The 26,334-nt window shown below is 36.8% G+C and overlaps 1 protein-coding gene across 2 annotated transcripts in view; it reads left to right on the top strand.

Annotated features, from left to right (window-relative positions):
- The window catches only part of LOC150093103 (ras-related protein Rap-2c-like), a 76,942-nt gene that overhangs the window by 10,806 nt on the left and 39,802 nt on the right, over window positions 1–26,334 (top strand). Inside the window, exon 2 of one of the 2 annotated variants that reach the window (XM_090413582.1) lies at window positions 24,833–24,948. The gene's annotated coding sequence lies outside the window, so the exon portion shown is untranslated. Of the gene's footprint in view, window positions 1–24,832; window positions 24,953–26,334 lie in introns of both variants that reach the window. The other variant, XM_090413581.1, reaches the window with a different exon arrangement.

Below are 26,334 nucleotides of genomic sequence, written 5' to 3'. Positions count from 1 at the left end.
GGAGGTTGTTGAAGAAGCTTAGGAATGGAGGAAAGAGTGCTGTAAAAGGAGTTAGAGATGATAAAGGTGAAACGAAAATGGGAGAAAAAGATATCCTTGAAGTATGGAGTAATTACTTTGAAAATTTGCTAAATGAAACAAGCCGTGATCACAGCACAAAGGTCAGTGATAAAAAACACTGACTAGTCATGCAGTCAGAAATACATATCCATACTTGAAGTAGAAAAAGCCATCAAAGGCTTGAAATGTGGAAAGCCAGCAGGAGTAGATGATGTTCGACCAGAAATGCTGAAGTATGGTGGTATAAAAGTCTTATAGTGGCTGCACTGCATACTTCATAAGGCCTGGACAGAGGGACGAATTCCCAATGATTCGAGTAGAGCTCTCATAGTACCTACATATAAAAAGGGAAATAAAACTGAATATGAGAATTACAGAGGTATATTTCTATTGAGTGTTCGTGGTAAGATATATGCAAGTATACTTGAGAAACGGTTGAGAAGAATTGTGGAAGAAAAGCTTGGTGAAGAACAAGCTGGATTCAGGTCAGATAGAGGCTGTCAGGATCGGATCTTCAATTTACCACAAATAGTGGAGAAATCATGGGAATATAACAAAGATCTGTATTTAAGTTTTGTCGATTTGGAAAAGGCATATGACAAGGTGCCAATAGAGAAGCTATTCAATATGCTACAGTTATATGGTGTCAATGGGGCATTATATCAAGCAGTACTTAGTCTGTATTTTGGTTGTAAGTAAGCAGTTAGAATTGAAGGAAGTACAGGAAGATGGTTTAATGTTAAATCTGGTGTGAGACAAGGATGTACATTATCCCCTCTGTTATTCGTTATCTATATGGATCACATTATGAAGGAAAGTGGTATTAAACATGATATCAGAATTGAAGATGTTAATGTCAGCTTTTTGCTTTATGCGGACGATGTTATACTTCTAATAAATCCGCTACATGTCTGGAAGATTCTCTGACTAAATTGAATAACTGTTGTAATAGATATGGTATGAAGGTCAGCAATAAAAAGACAAAGAAAATGAAAATAGGCAGAATCATTGAAAATGTCAACTGTGTTGTGAATGGAGAACTTGTGGAACAAGTGAGACATTTCGGCTACTTAGGCACAATTTTTAGTGAAGATGGTAAATGAAATATGGAAATAGACAACAGAATCAACAAAGCTGGTATGGAACGAAGTCAATTGAATAAATTCATATGGAATAAAAGAGAAATTAGTCGGAACACTAAATTAGCTATACAAAGGTTAGAAGTAAAACACTTGACCAAAGACTAGAGGCCGCAGATATGAGAGTCCTGAGAAAGATTAGGGGTGTGAACAGATGGCATCAATGGCAATATCATATTAAAAACGAGAATATTAGGAACAAACTTGACATTGTCAGCATCCAGGAATGCGTTAGCAGAGCTAATCTCAGGTGGTGTGGTCACTTAAACAGAATGGGCGAGGAAAGATTAGCAAAACAAGTGTTCTCTGCCAAGTTGGCAGGAAAACGACCCAGAGGAAGACCAGGATATAGGTGGATTGATATGGTACAAAGTGCCTTAAACGATAGAAATATAAGATCTGGTAATGTTGGGGTCTTGACAAGTAACAGACTGATTTGGAGGAAAATTGTAGATAGGAAGTTAGTAATGATGTAATTTTTTTCATGTAGTACTATCATATCCTGTACACCCCTTGAGAGTACATGGCAGGAATTTGATGATGATGATGATGCATATTACCCTCAGAAAATATTTTCTCAAATGGAGACTCAAACTTAGTGTAACCAAAACAGAAACCTCATGCTTTCACCTTAACAACAAATTGGCAGATAGACTTCATAAGTCTATCTTGAGGATAACCTTCTTCCATATAAGCAATACCCTAAATACCTTGGACTCATTCTTAACAGGACGCTGTCGTACAAAACTCAGATGTGTAAAACAGCTGAAAAACTGAAAACAAGAAATAATATAATGCGAAATCTGTGCCGCACCTCCTGGAGTGCTGCAGCTAACACATTGAGGTTCTTGGCCTTGTCTATTCTGCTGCAGAATACGGTGCTCCAGTTTGGATGAATGATGCCCATGTGAAACTTGTAGATGCACGACTGGATATCACCATTCACCTGATTTCAGGTACAATTAAATGAACTCATATTGGCTTCCAATTCTGAGCCATATGACACCACCAAACCTATGCAGATCAAATCTACTTCAAGAATACAAGATCATGTTCAATTAACAGTTTATTGATCTGATCCATGAGTCATTATCCCATTATCATTTCTGCAATTATCCCAATAGTTTACATGTCTCATTTATGTTACCCCATCATCTTCTATGATGAGGGGGGGGGGGTCTTGGAAGTTCTGATGAAAACCAAGAACAAAAATGATATTTAAAGCAACTGATATAACCACAAAAAAGAACATAAGATATAAGAACATAAGCTACCTTTATAACTCTGTTACTAGTACACTCTTTCTTGTGGTTATATCAGTTGCTTTAATATCCATTTTATTCTAGGTGTTTATCAAAACTTTCCAGATCCCTTCCCACTCTTATCTTCATTGTAGATATTACACAGCACTGTATCATTTTTGTTATCCAGATCTATATTATTTCCTGGATTACTTCATCCCCTTCAAATCTTGGTGACCAGATTTGTGTACTTTGGAATTTAGTGCAAAATTGAATCACTACTTTTATCTCTGCTGGCTAGTCATTCTTAGTATTGCAGCATTTCTCTAGGTTACCTTCACCACCTTTACAGTATGTCCTCTAAGCTTCATATTTTTGACTATCATCTTCTAATATAGTTCCACCAGTAAAGTAAGCAACCTGCTATCAGTGGATCCCAAATTTCAAGACCTTATATTTAGCTTCACTAAACTGATTTCCCATTTATTTGCCCATTTGTCCAGCCTTATTCAAATCCTCCTGGAGGACTACCACATTGACACCATTACTAAAAACCCTCTCAAATTTCACATTAACTTCAAACAACTAAATATCTTCCTATAATCTAGAGACAGTACCATTGACATCAAAGTTACAAAGCTAATGTTCCGGTACTCCTGTGGAAACCCCGCTTGTGACCATCCTTTTCCCTTGATACTGCTCCTCTATACACAACTCTGATATCCATCAGACAACCAGTTTCCAATCCAATTTACTAATATCTAATCGTATGCATTTCAACTTAAATATCAATTTATCATGCCTTTGCAGATTGAAAAAAAAAAAAAAAAAAAAAGCAGCATATGTCTTTCCCTCACTAGTTGCTCTTGTTACTTTATTATTAGAAAAGCCAAGCCAATTACTGACATTACTGTTCCTCTTAACAGATTCAGGACAAACTGCAAAGATTATTATTTTTATTATGGATTACTCCATGGAGTCTAGACTCATCGATTGAGGCTGTAAACATCATGTCAAGCACTCTCCAACATTCATGCAGTAACTATCATACTTTGCTTTGAACTCATTCACAGGCACACACAACAGACTTTGGCAACATATTCCACTCATTCACCACTCTCCAAGCAAAAAATCTAGTTCTCACACCCTTACTAACTACACTTTTGCTCAGTTTCCAAGGAGACTCCTAGTTCTCTCATCACCACCAGACCTGTTCTGAAAAATATCCTCTGTATTAATCTTGTAAAAACTCTTCAGTCATTTGTATGTCTCGATCAATTTCTGTAATGCACAAATCTTTAACCTGTCATCATAAAGTTCATTCCATAGACTATCTTGGTTACTCGCCTCTTGATCATCTCCTCCTCGCCAAGAAACCCAGGTGACCAGATCTACACACAGTAGTGAGAGGTCTTACCAAGACTCGATAATGAGGTATAATGAAATGCTTGTTTCTGGTTATCAGGTCATTCTTCTGTAATCAAGTAATCTGATGAGCTACTTTTGCAATATGCCATGTAAACTCTAACTCCCTGTCCACTAACACACCCAAATCCCTGGCTTTATCAATTTACTGGAATACAGCTCCATCAGTGTGGAACACAGCTGGTAATCTTTTTGCCCCCAAACTGTATAAGCTTACTCTTGCCTCATTAAACTGATATCCATTCGCCTTTTCCCAGATTGCCAGTCTACCCAGATCATCCTGCAAAATGTTAACATCATCTATATTAACTATTATTCTACTCAATTTTACATCATCAGCACACAACTGAATAGTTCCTCTCAGATCCTTTTCAATATCATTAATGTACAAATTAAATAGTAGCAGCCCAAGAACAGAATCCTGTGGCATGCTACTAATTACAGGCCTTCTACTGGATTCTACTCCTGAATAAACTACTCTCTGATATCTATCCATCAACTCCTTTCTTATCCCCTTGATCAACTTTATATCCACACCTATTTGCTGCAATTGCTTGATTATAATTCCATGTGGTATCCTGTCAGAGGCTTTTGCAAAGTCCAGCAGTATCACTGTAAGCCCATTACCTTTATTTAGTTCAGCTTTCACTCTGTTATAAAATGTAAGCGAGTTACTAAAGCATGATCTTTTCTTCACAAAACCATGTTGTCTCCTATGTAGTATCCCATTCCTGTATTTGCTCTTGACAGTGACTCCTGATATGCTGATCGGTAGGTAATTTGCTACATCATTCTTGGAGCCTCATTTATGCAATGGACTTATTTTCCCCTCTTTCCATATCCTTGGGACTAACCCAGAGCTGAGACTTAGATTTAATAACATTGTCAAAGACACTGTCTATTCCCTAATGCCTTCTCGTAAAATCCGAGTTAGTATACCATCTAATCCCATAGCTGAATTCACATCAAGGTTCTGTAGTATGCCATGCACCACCTCCAGTTCATTTACTTCAGTTTCCATATAACCCTTTGTCTCTCTTGTTACTGCATAGTATTCTCTTGCAAAGGGTTCGCTTAGTAATACTTCTATTTCACCTGATTCAGTTACCTCCCTACCATCAGCATTCATTAAAATTATTCTGCCATGAACATTCTTCCTTTTTCTTGCAACATACCCAAAGAACTCTTTGGAATTATCTTTGGCTTGTACAGCTAATTTTCTTTCATAATTTGCTTTTGTATTTATTACTACACTGGTTACCTTTTGGCCTGTGCCTTGTACTGGTCATCTGCCCTAGACTCTTTTCTCCTTGAATTCCTTCCACATGTTTTTCTTTTCTTCTTTTTTGTTCCATCTTAATGATGGTATTCACCCATTTAACTCCTACTTGATTTATTTTCCTGACTTTACTATGCAATCTGTTATTACTTCCCTCAAATACTTCTTTACCACTTCCCATGCACTATCAACATCCAGCCTTTGCAGTTTCACAGGCTATGGCACTGATCCAAGCAATCTCCTATGCTTATCATACCTACCAGCCCTGTAATTCCACATAATATTATCCTCATCTGCTCAGTTTTGAATATGATCTCCTTTTCTCTAAAATCTTAATAATCCAGAAGAAATACAAATTGGTGTATAGCTTGATGTGTACGGTCTGACACTACCACCACCCTTATGCAGTGGCATTATCTTATCCTCTTTCCATTCCTTGGGCACTTTCTCATTAGCTATATTTTCACTGACCAGCCAGGTCAACGGAGCTGTCAGTTCCTTAACAGATTCTCTTAAAATGTGGCAAAATCCCATCCAACCTCAATGCCTTATTAACTTTCAGAATATACTTATACTTATTTCTATTCAAATGAGTTGTTCATCAACAATCATTTCTGCTCTTACTGGCCACATAATGAAAGAATTACGTATGATTTTACTTATATTCCATTTTTTCCTTCCTTTATGTTACATTACTTTCTTGTTATTTTACTGGCTTCATTTTTATAACTGCTCTCTATCTCTCTCTCTCTCTCTGTCTTCTTTATACTTTTTCCATATACTCTTTTTCATCTGCAGTTCCTGTTTGATTTCATTAGTCATCCATTTTATACCAGATTGCGTTATCTTTTCCCCTTGTGGAATGCAATTTGCAATTGCTGCTGATAAATATTTGTTCACTAGCTCTTATGCAATGCACTGATGATATCCTCCCTTTCAATTCTTCCATCCATGAAACTGTCCCTAGCTGGTTCTAAGATTATTATAGTCACCTGCCATATAATTCCACATAAATTCTTGGGCGTGCCTATTCTGCCTCCAAGTTAAGACAACACGATCACTCACCAACTGGGGGTAAGGATGACATGTCTATTATAATCAAATCTTTTGATGCCAAGCCTTCTGTTCCCTATTCCAGAAATTCCATTTGTTTACTAGTGTATGTTGTTTTCTTTTTCCAATTTATACTTCTATGGTTAAAATCTCCCATAATGATCACTTACTTGGCACTTGCCAAACTTATCTACCTCAATATTTCTTGCTCATCACCCTCTGTGTTCCCTGGACTATAGCAACAACTAACTGCTAAATATCCTGTCCTGCCACTTCCACCTCACACCATAATTCTGAACTTTGAGATGGCATGACTCATCACATAATTAAATTTAATGAAATAAATACAACACAGAGAAATAATTAACAACATTTGGAATTGTTCTGATATTTCACCTCTGTCACAGATACATCTTCAAGAATACAATATTAAAATTATAATAACACTCACAAAAACATACTACAATAAATAAAGAAATTAGACTATTTTTGAGCCTAAACTCCTATGAGTGGCACTCTCTGTGGGTTGGCTAGCCTTAACTGTCAGGCAGGAGGACTAAGAATTAAAGGCTGCCACATCTTGGAAAGTTTACACAGCCATACTTATTTTGATCAGGCTTTTTTTTTTTTTTTTTTAATCTGCTGTTGATTCTAAAAAGAGCTTTTCAGATTTTTATTTGTTGTGATTAAGCATAGCAGTTTTTTTTTCTCTTCTTTTTCATCTTATCTTGCATACCTTGGATGCAAGGTATCCAAGGCATGGTTAGCTAGAGAATTTGAGAAGTATCCCATTTTGACTATATTGTAGTCAGAATGGGATATCTGTCTTGGAGAACATAAGAAATACCTACCATCACAACTATGGTCAGGTAGAGATATTTTTTGTGTTCTCCAAGACATATATCCCATTCTGACTATAATATAAGTTGCAAGAACAAAGAACTTTGTAAACACCTGGAACAGAGAGTGGAGAAAGAGGATCTTTAGGAGAGTAGAAAAGTGAGTCCAGCTTCTTCAAGGTTTGAAAGTAGTGCAGAGATTGCATTTCTTTAAAGTTCTGGTTTTTTTTGAGGTACCCCATATATTGGGAATAATAATAGTAGTCTATATGTGGAGAGGAATGTGAGGAACAGCTAATTTTTTGATCTTTTTGGCATTGTAACAATGGGACAGGAAAGGCTGATGAATAAAGGAGGGTTCAGCTGTAAGGGAAGCCTGGGTAAAACAGATGTTGGATACTCTTCTGAGAAGGATTTTGATGACACCATATTGTTGAAAGCAGGGAATGATGGGGGAAGGTTTATGTATGTATCTTACCTGTATAGGTGGATTTTATGTAAACTGAGAAAGAAAGGGCGCCAGATGTGTTGGGCTGATATGTGATTAGATTATCTAGAAAAGGCAGACCCTTGTTATTTTCTTTTTCAATAGTGAATTGGATCTGGAGTATCAGCCATTGAAGTGGAGGAGGAAAGAATGCATTGTGTCTGAGCCATATATGAACGTATCATCAATATATCTTAATCACGTAAAAGGTTTGGGAATGGAAGAATCAACAGCTTATTTTTCAGAATGCTCCATATAGAAATTGGCCAGAGCAGTGTGTGTGTGTGGGGGGGGGGGCATAGATGTACTTTCTGCTGTTATATAAGTTATCTTTCCAATAAGAGAACCAATACAGAGGGTAAGATATCAATGTCAGGGGAGGGAAAGCATTTTTATGTAAATTTAAAGTGCCAGAAAGAGAGACATTTATAAATAAACAGGTGACATCAAAGTTGACCATGATATCATTATTGTTTAAAACTAAATTTTGGATTAAAGATTTGAAATAAATAGAATTTCTTATAAAAATGTAGTGTGGCCTGTAAGTGGAATTAAAGATTTCACTTTGGCTAATTTATAAGGGTGGAGAAGGAGTCAGTAGCATCTACTATGGGATGGACAGGATAAGTTAGTTATGAATTTTTGGTAATCGATATATCGGGGGATGGGAATAAAAAGTTTTTTTGTTTTTTTTTTAACACTTCAGAAGGCCCAGTTATGACACTTTTAGAAGCCTTTTTAATGTTTTTTTTTTCTTTTTTTCTGAAAAAATATTTCTGCACTGCTTTCAAACCTCATTTGAAGCAGGCCTCACTTCTCTGCTCGTCTATGGCTTGTCTTCCTCCACTCTCCTGTTCTAAGTGTTTACAAGGTTCCTTGTTCTTGCAACTTCTCATATTATGGTCAGACTGGAAGATATGCCATCATCTGCCTTTGTGAACACAAGAAATACATCTGCTGCCACAATTATGGTCAGTCAGGTCTAGCCGACCATGCCTTGAGATACCTTGCACTGCATCAGATCAAAAAAACTACCATATTTCATCACAGCAAATACAAACTTGATAAACTCTTTTTAGAATCAGCAGAAAATTTAATAAAACAGCCTAATGTAAATAAATATGGTTTTGTGTTAAACTTCCCGAGATTTGGAAACTTTAATCCTTAGGCTTCTTGCCCAACAGCACTCATTGAGGGCACCCCCTTTTAGGACTTCAGGCTCATCATCATCAAATTCCTGCCATGTACCCTCAAGGGATGTACAGGATATGACAGTACTACATGAAAAAAATTACATCATTACTAACTTCCTATATACAATTTTCCTTCAAATCAGTCTGTTACTTGTCAAGACTCCAACATTACCAGATCTTATATTTCTATCGTCTAAGGCACTTTGTACCGTATCAATCCACCTACATCTTGGTCTTCCTCTGGGTCGTTTTGCTACCAACCTGGTAGAGAACACTTGTTTTGCTAATCTTTCCTCGCCCATTCTGTTTAAGTGACCATACCACCTGAGATTAGCTCTGCTAATGCATTCCTGGATGTTGACAATGTCAAGTTCTTTCCTAATATCCTCGTTTTTAATATGATATTGCCATTGATGCAATCTGTTCACGCCTATAATCTTTCTCAGGACTCATATCTGCGGTCTCTAGTCTTTGGTCAGTACTTCTGACCCAGCTCTCAGATCCATAAGTTAAAACTGGTTTGAACACTGTCTTATATACAGCTAATTTAGTGTTCCGACTAATTTCTCTCTTATTCCATATGAATTTATTCAATTGACTTCCTACCATACCAGCTTTGTTGATTCTGTTGTCTATTTCCATATTTCATTTACCATCTTCACAAAAAATCGTGCCTAAGTAGCTGAAATGTTTTACTTGTTCCACAAGTTCTCCATTCACAACACAGTTGATATTTTCAATGATTCTGCCTATTTTCATTTTCTTTGTCTTTTTATTGCTGACCTTCATACCATATCTATTACAACAGTTATTCAATTTAGTCAGAGAATCTTCCAGACTTGTAGCGGATTTATTTAGAAGTATAACATCATCTGCATAAAGCAAAGAGCTGACATTAACATCTTCAATTTTGATATCATGTTTAATACCACTTTCCTTCATAATGTGATCCATATAGATAATGAATAACAGAGGGGATAATGTACATCCTTGTCTCACACCAGATTTAACATTAAACCATCTTCCTGTACTTCCTTCAATTCTAACTGCTCACTTACAACTAAAATACAGACTAAGTACTGCTTGATATAATGCCCCATTGACACCATATAACTGTAGCATATTGAATAGCTTCTCTCTTGGCACCTTGTCATATGCCTTTTCGAAATCGACAAAACTTAAATACAGATCTCTGTTATATTCCCATGCTTTCTCAACTATTTGTCATAAAGTGAAGATCTGATCCTGACAGCCTCTATTTGGCCTGAATCCAGCTTATTCTTCACCAAGCTTTTCTTCCACAATTCTTCTCAACCGTTTCTCAAGTATACTTGCATATATCTTACCACGAACACTCAATAGAAATATACCTCTGTAATTCTCACATTCAGTTTTATTTCCCTTTTTATATGTGGGTACTATGAGAGCTCTACTCCAATCATTGGGAATTTGTCTCTCTGTCCAGGCCTTCTGAAGTATGCAGTGCAGCAACTGTAAGACTTTTATACCACCATACTTCAGCATTTCTGGTCAAATATCATCTACTCCTGCTGGCTTTCCACATTTCAAGCCTTTGATGGCTTTTTCTACTTCAAGTATGGATATGTATTCCTGACTGCATGCCTGGTCAGTGTTTTTTATCACTGACCTTTGTGCTGTGATCACTGCTTGTTTCATTTAGCAAATTTTCAAAGTAATTACTCCATACTTCAAGGATATCTTTTTCTCCCGTTTTCATTTCACCTTTATCATCTCTAACTCCTTTTACAGCACTCTTTCCTTCATTCCTAAGCTTCTTCAACAACCTCCAGAATATTTTGTCACCTTCTTGATATTTATTTTCTATGGTCTTACCAAAGTCCTTCCATGACTTTTGTTTAGCTAGTTTTACACACTGTTTAGCTTTCTTACATTTGTCTTTGTATTCTCTAAGGGCACAAGCTGACTTATTTGCCAGGAACTTTTGATATGCTTTCTTCTTTTCCTTCACTGCCTCTTTAACTTCCTGTGTCCACCAGGGAGTTCTGATTTTTTTATCCTTGCAGATAACCTCACCACATGCCTCTCTGGCAGAATCAATCAATGTTTTCTTCAGAGTTTGCCACTGAATCTCCAAGGTTTGATTCATGTTCTCAAACTCTTTCATTTTTTCTTCAATAATCTTTGCGTATTTTAGTCTACAGTTCACATCTGAGAGCTGCTCAACTTTTATTTGCTTTAAAACTTTCTTACATGTTATTCTTTTCAATATGAAATTTCAATTTTATCCTGCTCAAGACTAAATAGTGATTGCTTCCAATTTCAAATCCTCTGTACACTCTGGTGTCCTGCACTAGGGAGAAAACATCACTATCAACAATAACAAATTCAATGAGACTTTTCTTATTCCTTGTCTCTTCTCTCCATGTGAATTTGTGCACATTTTTATGTTGGAACATGGTGTTAATAATAACCAGTCCATGTCCTGAGCAGAAATCCAACAAATATTTGCCATTATTATTAGATTTGCTCTTTTCTCCAAATTTTCCCAAAATATTTTTGTATGTCTCACAATCATTTCCTACTCTGCTATTTAGATCCCCAACAAGGACCGACTTTTCCTTTTTCATTGTGTCAGTTGCTCTTTCTAAAGCCTCAAAAAATTCCTCCACTTCTACCTTAGTAGAACCTTCTGTGGAACCATAGGCACAAATAAGTCTCATTGTTCAGTTCCCCATTCTCATATTTGCCCACATTACTCTACTTGAGACTGGCTGCCAATCAAGAAGATTAGCCTCGTATTTTGTGTTGAATACTATGGCTACTCCTTCTTTTCCTAGATTGTCATTGCTGAATATAACATTTTGTATTTATTGCTCAGAAAGATCTCACCAGTTTTTGTCTTTTTTGTTTCAGTTACCCCTATTATGTTGAGACTTGGTGAATATAACATATTATATTCACTGGTACACTTATTCCTGAAGATGTCTCTGTAACAGACAAAATATTATTATCATCATTATTATTATTTTTATGGGCACTCCATGGAGTCAAAAGACTCATCATGGGAGACCCATTCTATTCATTAACACAATACCTATCATACATCTCCTTAAACCTATTCAATGTTGGGGTGCTCACAACTACCCTGGCATACCATTTTACTCATTCATCACTTTCCAAGTAAAGAACCTAGTCCATAGACAGTTACGAACCACTGTTAGACAGTTTCCAAGTGTGACCCTTTGTTTTCCCCCTTACTCCCCATGTAATGAAAAATTTCTTTTGTATCAATCTTTAGAATCCCTTTAGTAACTTATAAGTTTCTATCATATCTATTCCCCCCCCCCCCACTCACCTCTCAGCTAAACTCTACGACCCACTCCCTCATAGGGAACATTCCACAGACCTGTCGTCAGCTTGGTCACTTGTCTCTGAATCCTCTCCGCAGCCTCCCAATCCCAAGCAAGAAATGCAGGTGACCAAATCTGCAGTCTTTTTTATCAGGGCTTTTCAACTGAAAGTGACTTAATTGGTCTCACCCAGAGGTGGCAGAGTTTTCTCAACCAGAAAGTCAGGTCACTGGAACAGTTAAATCTATTTAATTATTTCTTTGTGCTATATTTATACCATTAAATTAAGTTATAAGTGTAAATCAGCGTCTAAGCCTAAACATGCATTTATTCATCGCATATTATAACACTCCACTACTCTCATTACCCTTCTTATCATGCCAAAATATGTTATGCCATTCTGCTTGCATTTCTGTCAGGACATCATCTTCTTTCAACCACATTTTACTGATTATAGTAATCTGTAGATAGGTAGAAAATATCAATATAACTAATCAATTTCCTTTATTTGTAATATTCTGGCATTTGTATAATGAAGCATCTCTGCATTGTCAGTATTTCTATTTCTCATTAAACTAATGGTTGTTTGGGTAGCATTGCTACTTTACTCTTGAATAATAATTATTGAACAAGGTTGTTTCCCATTGCCTTCCTTGCCCATCAGTAAGTACACTGCTCAAAACAATTAGGGGATATTTTGGTTTTCTTGTAAATTATGAAATTATAAAAATAATTTACAAATGTAACACATTTATTTTAAAATATTCTTAATATACAACAATGTAGAACATGCAACTGTATACAAAATCATGTTATGACTTGTCGAAAATCATGTTATGACTTGTCGAAACGATCGCTTCAAGAGTTTCGAAATTGCTCTCACAGAAGAGTAGGGAAATATCCCACAAGAACTGTTTGATCATCTCATCCAGTCCATGCAATCAAGATGTACCACTGTTTTGGCTGTTAATGGAGACCATACACCCTATTAAAAATTAACAAAAGTGTTTTTGGCTATTCTTGTTAAAAATTATTTCATTCTAAAATGTATAATTTGTTAAATTTGTAATAAATATCGATTATTTAAACAATATCTCATCAATTACGTCTTATCCATGAGTAAGTAATATTTATTCATGCACAAAGTACCCAATAGTTATAATTATTTGCAGAAAAAAAATTATAATTATCCAACAGAAACTAAAATATCCCCTAATTGTTTTGAGCAGTGTAATTATCTACAGATATCAGTTTTCACAAGGGTAAGTTTGTCTATTTTCACGATGAAAAACCTGACTTTTTGTGTGAGACCAATTAACTCACCTTCATTCGAAAAGTCCCGATAAAACTTTTTTGCATTCTAGATGGGTTTCAAAGCCAAGTCTTTCCATCCAAAGGGTTTCCTCTGTGCTGACTGAACTATGGTGGCTCCCAGTATTCCTATACCTATTATTATTCTTTCCAGTCTCCATTTGACTCTGCTGTATACTGTATACCTACAGGTGTACCCCAGTCATAGAACATGTTATGTTCCATGACGACCTTTTATATAGCAAATTGCATATATAGTGAATCATTGCTTTTTTTCCCCCCTCTCTCCTCATAGATGCATGCAATGCTAAATTAGAAATGTCAAGAAATTATATTTTTGTTTAATTCCTTATCCAAGTGTAAGCAAAGCACACAAAGTTTGCTTATGCTTGGATAAGGTTGTGAAGTATCTTCACAACTAGGCTACTTGTATCCTCACATTAATTGCCTTAGTGTACCATAATGCAAAGCACATATCCTTTTGGTTGTGAATAATGCTATGCATTATGAGAAGGGCTACTACCCAAACCAGTTTCAACCTTTATTGAGATCTCATCAATGGGAGCCAAATCCCGAAGAGATACCAAGGTTGAAGTAATGCAGAAGTCATATATATATATCCCATATACAAGTAGTGAAAGTTGTAACACTTCATGCACACACTTTGTTTGCTTACACTTAGATAAAAGATCAAACAAGAATATAATTTCTTGGCATTTTTAATTTAATTTATAAGTGAAAAAACTTTGTACAACTAGCTATAATCTAGAGCAGGGGTCGCCAAACTTCTTTGACCGTCAACCCCGTCAAGAGTTTCTTCACTCTTTATCGACCCCCTCTATTTTACTATTATGTAATTATAATAGGACAAGCAAAAAAGACGTTTATGTGAGTTTTTAGATTGTTTATTTTATAGTTATTACAGTGTTTATTATATGTATAATATAGTATATATTATTATATTACTTTTACTAGTACTATTACAATCACTAGTAATATCACTGGTATTACTAGTGATATTAATAAACTACTAGTATTAATATCACTCGTATTACTACCAGCCCTGCTGAACTCTTCAACATAGAGAAGTTTAGTTTGTGAATGGATAACAATTGGATTATAATATGTATGTTGATGAATTTTAGAACGTTCACACTCACTTGTATGTCGATGCGTAAAAATGAGACTTGGATCAACACGTGCGCGGTTCTTATTTACTTATACTTACACATATTCAATCTCGTTCCCACCGCGTTGGCCGGGCAGGAACCACGAACATCCGTTTATTGGTAAATACATCATTCTAGCCCACTTGATTGGCCTCCATAACTATTTTCATGACCTTTCTCCATCTTACAGGTCCTATTATGTCACTGTTCCCACAATTCACTCTTAATTGCGTTGTCATTCTGGATGAAGGTAATCCAAGTTAACTGAATTAAATATTACCCGTACAATGATTTCTTATATTTTTCTGTTGACCCCTAACAATGTCATATATCGACCACTTTGGCGACCACTGATCTAGAGTGTGTTAATAACAAGGGGTTACATCTTTACCCTACTTGTATATAGGATATACATGGCTTTGCATTAAACCTTCGTATCTTGTGGCTCCCACTGATGATATTTAATAATGTTCATCTTTGGGTGTGGTTGCTTCCTGGGGAGTAAAGAGGATCTGCTTAGTGGTAGGATTTTTGCCTGTCACAGAGTGGAGCCACCACTGAATTTCCTGCATTGGAGTGATGAGTTTAGTAGTTATCATTTAGGATTACCCAGTGAGATTTAGAGTGATCATGTAGATCACTCAGAGTATTTGGAAAAGTATTTTCTCACTTTAACATACCTCACTAAAAGCCAAAATCAGTTTGAGTAGTGGATACTAAGGCATATAATAATAATAATTATTATTATTATTATTGATACACCATAGCTCAGTCAGTATAGACAAAGCCCTTTGGTTGGAAAGACCTGGGTTCGATTCCCGTCAGTGACGTGAGGAACCTTTATCTGGTCTCTTTCGACTAAAGGTGAGTTAGCTGGTCTCATATGGAGGTGTTGGGGGGGGGGAGTTTCACCTGGAAACTCAGGGTTTTCGTCCCCCAGAACAGGCAAACCGGCCCCATGAACACACATGGATTACAGTCATGAACACATCCCAGCCATATGCCAGTCTCGAGCCCGGATAAAATGGGGGGGAGAGGGAAGCAATGGTGAACTACCTTGTAAAAATCTCACACTAGGAATACTTTGTGGGCAACAATGCCAACAAAGTCACCTATGGTTGGAAACGAATGAAAGGGAAAATCAGATCGGATTATTATTATTCAGGCCTCCATGTAATCAACTCATCGTAGGAGGTCCTTCCTGGGAAACAAAGTCTATCATACAACTTCTTGAACACTCATTGACCGTTCTTGCTCTCACCACTCCATTAGGCAATGCATTCCATGGTTCAACCACCCTCCATGCAAAGAAACCACTGCTCACCCTCTTGCTCACAACTTCCTTTCGTTACTTCCAGGGATGGTCCCTTGTCATTGCTCCTTCCCACTGTTCCACCAAGTGAAAGAACTCCTCAGTGCCAACCCCGTAACTGCCTCTCAGCAGTTTAAAAGTCTCGATCATATTACCTCTCCTTTTTCTATCTACCAAACTCTGCAGTCCATGTTCCCTCAGCCGATCCTAATAAGTAACATTGTCCAGGCCTGAAACCATCTTTGTTATCTGCCTCTGTACCCTTTCCACAGTTAACTTATCTCCTTCAAATCCTGAGGACCAAATTTGAGAACAATAGTCTAAGTGTGGTCTGATCAGGGTCTTATACAACGGAATGATAACTCTTTTATCTCTGCAGACCAGCATCCTTCTCGGTATTGCAGCAATCCTCTGGGTTACCTTCACTGCCTTTGCAATATGCTCCCTGAATTTCAGTTTTCTATCAATCATCACCCCAGATCTCCTGTCTCCCCTACTTCCTTCAGTACAGCTCCTCCAATTGAGTATGCAGCCTCCCATCGATGCATCCCAAATTTCAAGACTTTACATTTGGTTGCATTAAACCGACACCCCATTCATTTGCCCATCTGTCTAGTTTATTCAAATCCTCTTGCAGGGCCATCACATCATCTGCAAACAACTGAATATTCCCTTGCAAGCCATTGACAATGTCATTGATTAAAGGTTAGACAATATAGCTTCCAGTATTGAGTCCTGTGGAACCTTACTTGTAACCTTATGCCTCCTTGATATTGCGCCACTATACAAAACTCTCTGATACCTATCAGACAGCAAATCCTGAATCCAGTTGACTAACCCGACATCTAAACACATGTGCTGCAACTTAAGTATCAGCTTATCATGTGGCACCCTGTCAAGTGCCTTTGTACAATCCAAAAAAATGGAAGTATATGCCTTTCCCTCATCAACTGCTCTTGTCACTTTATTATAAAAGGCAATCATATTACTAAAGCAAGCGCACCCCTTAACAAATCCATGTTGATTCTCACAGATAACATTACCCTCATCTGCCCAGTGCTGTATATGGTCCCTTACTAATTTCTCCAAGTACAACTACTGATACAGCACAACTACTGATGACACACAAACTGGACTATAATTAGACACTTCCAGTCTGCTATTGCCCTTATGCAATGGCATTATCTTACCTTCCTTCCATTCCTTGGGTACCTTTTCCGTAGCCAGACTTTTTTATTGAAAAGCCAGGTCACTGGAGCTATAAGTTCTTTAGCACATTCTCTCAAAACCCATGGTGAAATACCATCCAGTCCCACAGCTTTCCTGACATCCAGAGTGCTCAGTATTTGGAACACACTCTCCTCTTGCACCTCTAAACCTTGACCCTGTCCTATCCCACTATTATTAAAATTTACTTCTCCAGGATGAAATACTCCAATAAGGTGTTCATTGAACAACTCCAATATGTTCTCTGCATCAGTCACTCTATTCCCATTTTTATCCCGCAATGTTATTCTTCCACAATCATTTCTCCTCCTACTGGCTACATAGCTAAAAAATTCTCTTGGATTTTCTTTCGATCTTAGTGCCAATCTCTTCTCATATTCCAGTTTTGCCTTCCTCACCATACTAGTCACTCCCCTGTCCTGAGTATTATATTTTTCATGCATCTGCTTTCCTTATATCTCTTCTATAATCTCTTTATCACCTGCAGTTCCTGTTTGATATTGTTGTCATCCACTCAAATTGTGTCCTCTTCTTCACTCGTGGAATGCAGTTTAACATTACTGCTAACAAATATTTCTTCACAATTTTCCAAGCACTAATGATATTCTGGCCTTCCAATTCCACCCTCCATGGAACTCCCCAAGTTGATATCTAAGACTATTATAATCACCTGCCTTATAATTCCACATTCATTCCCTTTTCTTTGATTCTTCTGCATGTCTGTTCATCTTCCAAGTCAAAACCACATGGTCACTCTCTCTAACTAGGGGGAGAGATTTCATCTGTTATTATCAGCTCTTCTAATGGCAATGACCAAATCCAAAACTCTTGTTCTCTCTATTACCTTTTGTCTAAGACATTTGTTGCTCAAGAATTCTAGAAATTCCATATCCTTATTACTACATGCATTTTCCTCTTCCTAGCTTATACTGCTGTAGTTAAAATCTCCCATAACAATCATTCTTCTTGCACTTGCCAAGCTCAACTGCCTAAACATCTGCTCCCCACCATCTGTGCTCCTTGGCTTATAGCAACTTCCAAAGCCTCCACTCTTAGAGGACATAAATCATCACTTATCATAAGCAGTACTCCACCACCACTGCATTTTCCCTTCCTATCTTGCTGAAAAATGCTGTACCCTGCTACTTCTATTCCTGTTATTATATCATCATCATCATCACGAATCATGGGCTCACTGTCCTTTGATATCTGATGCCTGTTTCACTATCTTCTTCCACCTTTCTTTGTCCTGTGCACAGTGTCGCAGTTTTTGTACACCCATTCCACACTAATCTTTTATATCGTCTATCCATTCTCTCTATGGTCTACCTCTTCTGTTTAAACCATCCAAAATACCAAACATAAATGTCTTTATCTTCCAGTCCTCACTCATTCTATAGATGTGTCCAAATAATTGCAGCTTCCGTTTTATAATCTTCTGCATTAGATTCTGTTTTCGTTGTATCTTCTGATAGAGTTCTTCATTGGTGATTTTCTGTACCCATCCTATTCTTAGAATCTTCCTGTAACAAGTTCTTTCAAATGCCAAAATTCTTTTTCTTGATTCCTTATTTATTACCCACGTTTCAGATGTGTAAAGTACACCGCTGAAGATGCATGTTTCCAATACTCTTAGTTTTGTTTGCAGACTGATCACTTTACTTTTCCAGATGTTATCCATGGCCTTCAGATTTGTTCTTCCCTTTGCAATCCTGATCTTTATTTCTTTTTTACAGTCCAAGTCATATGTTAGTTTACTTCCCATATATGTGAATTGTTCTACATTTTCTATATCAGTTCCATCCTCTTGTATCTTTTATTTCATGTTCTTCTCACCAAATACCATTGTCTTTGTTTTTTCAAAGTTCATAGCAAGTCCAAATCTCTTCCCTTCCTCATTTAACAGTTTCAGTGTTTTTTTGTAGTTCTCTTTCGTCTTCTTCAATAATAACAATGTCATCTGCAAATCTCAGATTGTTAATTCTCATTCCGTGTACACATATTCCTTTGGCATCTTCTTTCATTTTATCCATTGCTCTTTCTAAATGTGCGATGAAAATGCTTGGTGATATTGGGTCTCCCTATCTAGTACCTCTGCTTGTTTTAAACCATTTCCCCAAATCATCACCTATTCTAACTGCTGCAACTGCATTCTGGTAAACATCTTTTAATATAGCTATTAGTTTTTTATCAATTCCATAGGATTCCAGAACTGCTAATGTCACTTTCTGGTCAATACTGTCAAATGCTTTCTGAAAACCAACAAAGCAAGTATATATGTTTTTGTTTTTTCTCCTAGCTTTCTCTGCTATTAACCTCATTGTCAAAATCTGTTGAGTTGTAGTTCTATCCTTCCTAAATTCTGCTTGCTCGTCTGCAAGGTATGCTTCCAATTGTGTTCTCAATATTTCTGTCAATATGATCATCATCACTTTACCAAGGTGACTTATCAAGGCAATTGTTCTATAATTTTTACATTCTTGCTTATTTCCTTTCTTGTATAATGTTACTAATATTGATTTCACCCACTCCTCTGGCATTTTCCCTTCTTTCCATACCATATTACATAGTTGGTGCATTTCTGTAACCATACTTTCACCACCATATTTAATCATTTCTCCAGTAATGTTATCGTTACCAGGACTCTTGTTGTGTTTTAGCCGTCCTATTGCTTTTTCTACCTGTCCTCTTAAAATGTCCATATCATGCTCATTACCTGATGGTGATATCTGCTTCAATTCTTCAGTCAGTTTCCCAACGCTATCTGAATCTAGTTTTTCTTCATATAACTCACTACAGTATCTTGTCCACCGCTGTACAATTTTTTCTTTATTCATCAATACTTTGCCTTTTTCATCTTTAATTGTGGTCTGTTTTGGTTGCCACTTTCTATTAATGATTCTGATCATTTTGTATACCTCCCTTGTTTTATGCTCTCCATAGTACTGTTCTATATTGTTGCATTGGGCTTCTAACCATTTCATCTTATCCATTCTGACTGCTTTTTTCACCTCATTACACTTTCTTCTATATTGCTCTTCTATTTGTTCTGATGTATCTCTTCTTATCTTCAACATTCTTTTCTCCTGTACTAACTTCAGTGTTTCTTGTGTAATCCATTCCTTCTTGATCTTCTCTTCTTCTGGTACTGTTTCTTCAACTGCATCTTCTATCGCTTTCATTACTCTTTTCACTCTTAAATTCAAGTTTTTTTCTTTTTCCACACTTTTAAGTTTCTCTGCTAACACTGTTCTGTACCTTCTTCGTATTTCTGCTTCACTTATTCGTGTTGTATCTCTTCTATTCTGATGTTGGGGTTGATATTTCTTTTTTAATTTCATCTTGATGTTTGCAATCACTAAACTATGGTCCAAGTCTATATCCGCTCCTTGAAAAGAGTGACATTGCTGTACTGATGTTATCCATCTTCTTTTAATCATAATCATATCAATCATGTTTTTGGTTTTCCCATCATTTGATCGCCACGTCCATTTTCTACACTCCTTTTGTTGGAATCTTGTGTTACAGATCATCATCTCATGGTCCACAGCAAATTCTAACAATTTTTCACCTCATTCATTTCTTTCTCCAAAACCATATTTTCCTATGCCTCTTTCCCAACCATCATTATGTATTCCTACTTTGGCATTCCAATCTTGTTCAATAATTAGCACATCTTGCTTTGGTATTGTTTCTATTATCTCTATCAGATCTTTGTAGAATAAGTCAATATCCTCATCTGTGCTGTCAGATGTGGGTGCATATATCTGGACTATTGATATGTTGAATGGCTTTGCCCGAAATCTTGCTACTATGATTCATTCATTAACTGGTTTGTAGCCTAATAGTGCCTCTCGAGCTCTTTTGCTGAGAAGGAAGCCAACTCCTGCTTCGTGCATGGTGTCATGTCCTGACCATATTACTTCGTATCCATTGATCTCTCCAGATGATGTCTATCTCATCTCTGCCAATCCTAGTATATCCCACCGATATCTCTTCATTTCCTCACGAAGTAGTTCTAATTTTCCTGACATCCAGAGTGTCCGCACATTCCACATTCCTACTGATAACAGTTCTGTTAGTTTCAGTTTCTGTTTCCTTTCGGTATCGCAGGCCTTGTTTATCAGGGCAATGCCCGAGCCGGCATGTTGTAGCTGTTGGTTGTATAGGCATCAGATAACAATCGTGTTTTTTCTTTACGGTCAGAGCATCGACACTCATCAATGCTCTGACCGTAAAGAAAAAACATGCTTGTTATTATATCATCTTCTGTCAACACATTCTGGCTATTATTCTATTTATTATTACTGCTCTTCTGCTCAACGCATCACTATCATACCTGGACAACACACACACATACACACACACAATCTTTCCTCTCTGTGTTTTCTTTTGTACAACCTCAAGCAAGAATCTGAGATCTCTTGCCACCTGATGTACGTTGTCTCTCAATTCATTCCTGCCCACCATCACAGGCCACCGTTTCACCCCACTTAATTGCCATAGCCACACTCTATTATTCCTCCAGGCAAACACTCCTCTGGCATCCTATCTTGCACACCATGGATAATCGAATCTGCATACATCACAGCTCTTACCACTCTGTTCCTTGATTGCTCACCTGCATCCCTCATTCTCTCTCTTCTCTAACATTTTCACTCTGTGTTTCCCTACTTACCTGCTGTCCTGGCATCACTCTCTCTCCCTGGTTCCAGCACTCTCTTGCATTCTTCTCATTCCCTCTCTCTGACTGTTTTCATTCTCTCCTCTTCTATCATTCCCATACCTGTCTCTCATTCTCTCTCTCTTCTGCTGCTCCGATTTTCTCCTCTTCTATCATTCTTACCTCTCTCTCTCATTCCCTCTCTTCTACTGCTTTTATTCTCTATTCTTCTATCATTCCCATACCTCTCTCTCTCTCACTCCTACTCCGATTTGCCTTGCATTCATCTCTTCCATTCACCCAATTTCATCTTTTATGCTTCTGATCTCATTCCTGAGACATTCCATCTCCTCTTTCAGCTCATCTATCTCTCTGTGCAAGTTAGCCACTCTTACTCGCCATTCATCCTCCCAGTCAAGACCGTCTCTGAAAACTTCACAATCGTTCAAGCCTTCCACGCTCCCTACTCTTATTTTTTCATTCATATTTCACTCATTATTCTCACCTTCTATCACACTCATCTCTTGAAATTCTCTCACCCCTGATGCAACGAGGTCGGTTATCATAATATCTAAGTCACTAAATTCCTCCCATTGCCTACATTTTGCTCATATATGCACTCTCCTTTCTCTCAACTGCCACATATCCAACTGCTGGGATGCATACATACCACAAGCTCCACATGCCACAAAATCCTATATTATGTTACACAAAATAGAGTCCTTAAATGGGGAGGACTTGGTGACACGGCATTTGCAATTAGAGCTGCGACAGCTGCGTCATTCAAATTGTGCCGAGGAACTACTACAACTAAACGCCAAATACTATGTTAACATATAAACATCCTAATTGTGAAGATACTTCATGTGCAAACTTTGCATGCTTACACTTAGATAAAGGATTAAACAAGAATATAATTTCTTGGTATTTTGAATTTAATTTATAACCAATAACCAAGTGAAAAAACTTTCTCCAAATACATATAATGGTTTGATAACATTTTAAAGCAGCCATGCACAGTATTAGTATAACTGATGTAAATATATGTTGTATTTATGACAGCTACACAAGCAAAAAATTATAATAATTTTCATAAAAAAATTAGATAACTACAGTCTATAAAAGTTGTAAATAGCTGTGGTATTAACTGGTGTAGAACTTTTCACTTCACTCAGGAGTTTATTTTTGTAAAATAAATTAAAGATGTCAAGAAATTATTCTTGGTTTCATCCTTTATCCAAGTGTAAGCAAACAAAATTTGCATGTGAATTCACTTCACAACTGGGTAACTTGTATATATAGAGGCAATTGATGTGGAGTCATTAGCCTCTATATACATGTAACCCAGTTGTGAAGTGACTTCATGCACAAACTTTGTTTGGTTACACTTGGATGAAGGATTAAACTAGAATATAATGGCATCTTTAATTTATTGTATAACTATGTGAAAAAGCTTTCAGCATCTATCTCTAATCCAGAGTACTTTAGTAATAAGGTGTGACACCTTTTGGATACTTGTATATGGAAATATGACTTCTGCACTACTTCAATCTTGGTATCAGTTCTGGGTCTGGTCCCACTGATGTGCTTTTGGGTTGATGTGGTTGCTTTCCCTGAGATATGAGTGGCTCTGCTCAGTGGTGGGGTGAGCTTGCCATTCGGCAAGGTCACCGCTGAGGATTCTTCTTGATGGAAGTGAGCCTCTTTTCTGTCATCTTTTTATCCTTTGTTCCTATACTCTCTCATATTTATCTCTTTCCATGTTTCACAAATTCTCTCTCCTCTTCATAACTTTCTCTTACACTTCTAGTTTATCTGACATCAGTCAGCCTTTTATGTCTTCTAATCTTTTCCATCACATGAATCAACTTATTTTTCATACCTTTCACTTCCTCTCTCAGTACTGCTATCTCCCATTCTACCCTCATTCAAGATCATTGATACAGTCAATACCATTCTTCATGTCTTCCCTATCTCCAACCATTCTACCCTCATTCAAGATCATTGATACAGTCAATACCATTCTTCATGTCTTCCCTATCTCTAGTTACACTACCTAATGTCAAGCCTATTGCCCCTCATACTCACCCCCCCCCAGCCTTGATTATACTACTCAGCACATGCTCCTAGCAAACACCCATTCATGTTGCACCACTAAAACCTGAAGTGCCACTAAGATACTACTACCGAAATCACCTAGATCTTCTTATTTCATGCAAACATGCTCCCACTCCCCCTCATCTCTTTCCTGCCACATTATGTGCATATGTTTGAAGATGGTGTTAGTAATGACTCCCCATGTCCCGAACAGAAATTTATCTGGTATTTGCCATTATTGTTAGCTTTGTTTTTTCCTCCATATTTTCCTAAAACATTTTTGTATATCTGGGATAAATTTTCCATTCTTCTGCTGTTTAGGTCTCCAACAAAAATTGGAATATCCTGTTTTATGTCAGCTATCCTCTCTAATGACTTGAAAAATCTTCTGCTTCTTCCATATTAGAATCTTCTGTGGGCCCATTTTGAAATATGCCTGCATCACTCTACTGAAATTGCCTGCATTCAAGGAGTAGTAGCTGGAGTACTCAAAATAGCTTGCCAAGTACTTCAGCTACTCCTTCCTTTTCCCAATCACTGTTGCTTGAATGTGCCATCTTTTAAAAATTATTTAGGAGCATCTGACCTGTTTATGAGTTCTTTTTATAACACCAGTAATGTCAACATTGTATTCCTGCAATTCCGCTCATCTCTTTTCTAGTGATATTTCTTATTTTGAAGATTGCTATCTTTAATCCATTGAATATGTTGTTAATAAAAAAAATGAGAGTTTATTGTTTTTTATTCTATCATACTCTTTGACTTGAATTTAAAAATCATAGTTTTTACCATATAGTAGCTTCAGTCAAAACAGGATAGTTGAATGTTGCTCTTCCAAAAGTAAGTTTATAAAATGGCACTATTTGTAAAAAATGGTTAGACATTACTGATTTATAATCATAAGTAGCTATTGATATATAAATCTTTGCTAATAATATAATGTGCTTTATTTTGATGAATTAAGAAATATAATAGTTTTATTTAGTACTGTAATAATATTTATAGGTTTTGGCTCTACAAATGATTCAACACTACTTTTCCATCACTAATTGTAATAGCAACTGTATACATGTTCTTATGGATTGTCTTTGGATAATGACATAGGACCACCAAAATTTACAGTAGGTGGGTATGTAATAGTGTTAACACGTATTTTATTAAAATACTTATTACAAAAAATTTCTAAATTTTTTGTGAAACTTGTTAATGAAATTACGAGGATTTCAATCAACTTTATCTGTTTTGACAGAGAAAGTTAAAAACAGAAAAATTCGAAATCAGAAATGGAAATATAGTAATCGTTAGTTCATATCTTATAAGGGACAAAACTTCATGTTATAGAAATATTTTATGAAATTGAAATAATATAAATTCTAGTGAAGCGAACCTCTCATGATGAATTTTACTCTGTAGAGTTTGCTGTAATATTAATAATCTATCTATCCCAAGGCTTTAACAGGCCTTTAAGGCCCACAACCTTCCAAGCATGCTTGGATTTCGTAACCGAAATACGAGGATAGAATGGTCACTCCTATGCCTCAAGGTATTCTTGGCTGTATCCCTGTGTGTTCAAGGGCCGGTTTGCCTGCTTGCGGGATGAAAAACACCAGATAAACTGGCGGAAAAAAACCCTACTGCCCGCGCCCAAGACCGGCTAACTTGGCTATGGCTGAGGAAGATCCTTCAGCTCCTCACGTCTCTGACGGGAATCGAACCTAGGACACTCCTTCCCCAGGCATATGGTTGCGAAGCGCAAAGCCACTAGGCTAACCGCGCGGACGTAATATTAATAATGTTTGACCTAAAATAAGACGTGATACAGAAATTGATCGTGTATGAAAAAGTAATTGGAGGATGTCTGGGAGAGGATCATTTGAGAATGTTGGTCAGAATTTGGATATGCAGATTTATGAGATGTAAAGGCAAGAAGTAGCATCTTCAACAGATGTGGACAAGTTTTATGGAGGCACTGAGGAGACTGTGGATGTGATGTGTGCCAATTTGTGAAACTCAGTACTGGTCAAAGTGGCTTACACAATAGATGTTTGTGATTAAGAGATTTGTTAGACAGATGCAATTCAAGTTTAGTATTACATTTTGAATACAACTGCCGGAAAGCTCCTGACATATTTTTAATGGTATTAACAACACCAAATGAACTATTTTATAAAAAGATATTTTATTAACTTGCTTATATTTCACTGAATTTCAAATCGGCATCATCAGAGCACAACACAGCATGTATACGTGACAGTGAGTAAGTGAACTTACTCGCTGGCACGTATACATGCTGTGTTGTGCTCTGATGATGATGCCGATTTGAAATTCAGTGAAATATAAGCAAGTTAATAAAATATCTTTTTATAAAATAGTTCATTTGGTGTTGTTAATACCATTAAAAATAAGTCATGAATAATCTTCAACACCTAAGCTTATCTCTTAGATTGCTGGAAAGCTCCTCCAAGCATCACTCCAATAAATGATTAAATAATTTTTATTACTGCAAA

The sequence above is a fragment of the Typopeltis vanoorti genome, chromosome 24, assembly GCF_054136105.1.
Source record: "Typopeltis vanoorti isolate ZY-2024b chromosome 24, IOZ_Tvanoo_1.0, whole genome shotgun sequence".
NCBI classification, from domain to species: domain Eukaryota; kingdom Metazoa; phylum Arthropoda; class Arachnida; order Uropygi; family Thelyphonidae; genus Typopeltis; species Typopeltis vanoorti.
This window is presented reverse-complemented; position numbering and strand designations above follow the sequence as displayed.